This window comes from Choloepus didactylus, chromosome 14 (genome assembly GCF_015220235.1).
Source record: "Choloepus didactylus isolate mChoDid1 chromosome 14, mChoDid1.pri, whole genome shotgun sequence".
Taxonomy (NCBI): Eukaryota; Metazoa; Chordata; class Mammalia; order Pilosa; family Megalonychidae; genus Choloepus; species Choloepus didactylus.
Genome location: NC_051320.1, coordinates 97,581,846 through 97,586,054, shown reverse-complemented (window position 1 = coordinate 97,586,054; position 4,209 = coordinate 97,581,846).

The following is a 4,209-nucleotide window of genomic DNA, read 5'->3' as shown; positions in this document are numbered from 1 at the left end:
TAACACAGTATTCACAATAAAATCTCAGTATATGTAAAATAAAACACATCAATTGCAATATGATGTCCTAAATTCCGTTCAGGAATAGATAAAACACATTAGAGAAATAGGAATACAATCAGAAAAAAGTTTGGAGTTGAGTTCATAATAATTTATCAACAATGGTTCATTAATTGTGACCAAAGTGCCATGGTCCTGTAAGTAGTTAACAAGCTAAGACACTGCATTTGTGCATGTAGGAAGTCTCTGTGCTATCTTTGAAACACTTCTGAAAATCGAAAATCATTCTTAAAAAGAGTCCATTTAAGTGTACATGGAGACACACATGTCACACCCAGGACTTGGTTCAGATAATCACAGACATGCAAGGCTGGTTTAACGTAAGTGTTGTAGATTAACTCAGGTAATCCAACAGAAGACGCGTTCTGTGCCTTATTCCGCTCTCCCTGGGGTGAGAACCCCCTTGTAGTTAGGGCCTTTTGAAGATACTGTTAGCTGAGGTGAGCTCAAATCGAATCAGGGTGGTCTGAATCCGTATCACTGGAACTTATGAAGAGAGGAGCTTTGCACACAGTCAGGCAGCACAAACCAGAGCGCAGGGGAAGCAAGGAGATGTAGAAGTCAGAGAAAGACACAGGAGGAGGGAACGAAGCAGGTGGCACGTGAGGGAGGCAGAGGTGCAGGACCAGGAACCGCGAGGACCGCAGCAGGGCCGCCCCAGACCAGAACAGACCCGGGCAGAAGGCACGGCCTGTCGACGCCTTGATGTTGGACTTGGAGCACGAAAACCACGAGACAGCAAATGCTTGTTTATGCCAGCCCACTGTGTGGCACTTGTCGTGAGACCTGTTACAAATGCAGAAAATACATATCTAATTCACCACATCAACAGAGAGGAGGAGGACCATATAGCAAGTCCAGAGACGCTGAAAACTATTCGTAAACTTCAACTCTTATGGAAAAGCAGGAAATAAATTCCATTTCATAAAACTATGATAATTAATGGAGAATGATTAAGAGCTTTCCTCTGTGGTGAGAAATGACAGAAGACACCCTCCATCACCACTTCTCTTCTTCAGGGAATCTTAGGCCAGTAAGGCAAGAATGAGGAAGAAGTCAAATACGTGGATTTGGAATGGAAGACATCAACAGCCACTATTCACTGAAGATAACAAGCATTCAGAATTAATAACTGAATTTAGCAAGAGTCCTGGACAAAAGACCAATGTGCAAAATCACTGGTAAAAGAGAGTCAATTGTATGTCTCTACACCAGCAACAAAAAAAAAATTGAAAATGAAATTTACAAAACAATATTTTAAAAGCACCGCAAAGATCGATAGATGAGAATAAATCTAACTAAATCTGTGCAAGTTTACAACACTGAAAATGGGAAATCATCATTGAAATTAATAAAGTGGGAGGATTCTACCATTCTTATGGATTGCAAGATGTAATAGAGGCGTGTTACCCAACATTGATGAACCAATACAAATCAGGCTCCATCAGAATCTCAGCAGGTTGTGCATGTGTGTGTCTATATGTAGATGTATGTTTACAATGTGGTTCCAAATGTTCATGGAATGTACAGGCCTAATACTAGCCAAGGCAATCTTAGGAAAGAAGAAAGAGGTGGGAGACCTGTGCTCTGAAGTATTTAGAGCATTGGCAGAGTCTCATCGAGTGAGACAGTGCGGTGTTGGTGTCAGGAGGGAATAAGAGGTGGACAGAAAAGACTTCAGGAAGAACCACTTTTGTCCTGATATTGATTTCTAATAAAGACTCTGCAGTGCAGTGGGAAAAATCTTGTTTGCATTAACTATTGATATATATATATATAAGAATGTCATGCCAAATGTTTATACTCTACTACACAAGAAGCAGTATCAGCTGGTTTGTGGATTTAAATTTATATAACATGTTTTTCAATAACATGTTCAAAGGAAAATGTAGACAGAAATGTCTGTGTCCTTTGGATAAGGAAAGATTTTTTTAAATGAACAAAATCATGCTATTCAGAAAAGAAATAAAAGGTTACATTGGATTACATTAAAATCGAACATTTCTGATTCTAAGTCACTGATAAGATTAAAAATTCAAGCCATAGAAGGGCAGAAATATTTCAAACCTATATCTGCTAAGGACATGTATTCTGAACATAAAATGAAATTCTTCCTACAAATCAATGAAATCAAGCAGATCACTGTACACAACCATGTGCACAAATCTTGATGGCATGTGTCAGAAAAGGATTTCCAAAATTCTAATAAAAATATGAACTGTTATTCAATGTCATTTTTCTTGAGGAAGTGCAATTTAAAACCACAATATGATACCGCTACAAAGAATGGCTAAACACTGAGAGAAGAATATACTATCACTTGGGCAAGTTGCAAAGCATCTGGAACCTTATACATAAAGATTGGGAGTATAAAGAGGTACAACCACTTTAGAAAATTGACCTGCTGCATGTGCTAAAGCTGAACTGATGCATGTCAGTGACTCAGTAAAGCCAAAGAAGCATTATCATACTTAATGGATGATTCTACTTCATAAAACTCAACAACTGGCAAAATTAATTTATGGCCTTAAAAATCCACACAGTTTTTACCTTTGGCCCTGCGTTGTATCTGAAGAAGAATAGAATGAATATTTTGGGGACTTTCATCCAGGTCTGTTTCTTGAGCTGGTTGCTTGTTGCATGGATGTGTGTACTTTATGAAAGCGTATCGAGCTTTAGACTCCTGACTATTCACTTTTCTGAGGAATGTAAAACTTCAGTAAAACTTTTTCAATAAAAATCGGTGGAAGGCCACGTTAATAAGGGCACTCCCCTTGGAAAGTCTGTGTGATCTTCAGGACAGAAGCATGACATGTTCCTGGTCTCCACTTTATTTCTGGAGCTCCAGAACTCTTATGACTGATAATTAGCTGGACATTTCCTTTTGTTAATGACATGGCAGGGGGCCCTAATACTCTTCAGAGAGGATCAGAGATGGAGATAAGGATCACAGCATGGATAGAAAACTAAGTCTCGAAGAAGTTGTTCTTGGAGAAATCAGACCCTCTAGTGGGCTTGGACATTAACCCTCAGTAAAGAGTACTAGGTGATTTTATAACATTTGGGAATATAGAATGTAAGGGTGGAACCAGTTATGCTTGAATATGAGGTTTAAGTGCTTTGATAATTACAAGTAGAAAACCAGAAATCAATGATTTTCATCTCTACTTCTTTTTTTAGGTTTGAACTCTCGTGAGCTACTCGTTTACAAGAACTGTACTTGGAACTGCACGTTTTTATATCAAGCTGAAGTGCCACCTCCAACACCCAAACATCATTCCCCAGATCCGAACGCTTTCTATTTTGTTCGTTGTTGTTCAGGCATGCGTTGCAACGAAGGAGGGCCTGCTAATGTTGAGAGAGACATCATGCCTGATTATGCCATTGAAGAGGAGATACCAGAAGGAACCGTGCGATTTGGAGAGGCAACATTTTTCCTGTCCTTTGCCTCCATCATAGTCAGCAATACACTGACATGAGACCTTCTCCTTGCAGGGTCTGATAATCTTCCCCCATTCCCCAGAGCAAGCTCATTCTCTGTTGCTATCTTGTGAGCCAGAGACAATGGTCCCCTGGGCCCCCACTTGGAGAGCTGCCCATCTAAGGTTTATTTGAAGAGACAAATAAAGAAAATCATTGTTTTGGAAATTGCCATGGACATTTTATTTGTCTGCACAGCCCCTGGCCCCTACAGAGGAGTCCGTTCTGAGGTCTGCTCTTCTAACCCCTCCTGCTGAGTCAGGGGTAACGCTGTGGTTTTAGTATTTGAACTGTTTCTTCTTTAGAGGTTCTGGGTTAAATATTCATCTTGCAGGCATGCCACTTCACTGTACAGAGATTGCATATTTTAATGAAAAGGTAGAACAGTCAAGGTGTGGTCTACACCTCAGCTGGAGGAGAGGCCCCAGCTGGGTCTCAGCCTAATGCCTGAAGCCACCTGAGGCTCCATCCATCCTTTCCAGGCCCGCAGGTCAGGGAGCGCTGGAAGAAGCCACGGTGCTCGGCGAGTGAGGTGACACACAGATCACACTGTCCTTGGTGATGGTGTTCAGTGCCTTCGAGCGGGGCAGGGAGGCAGGTTCTGCGGGAACTGGAGTCGCCTCTCAAAAGGGCACCTGGTTCCCTGCAGGCATTAGAGGGCTTCCTCCG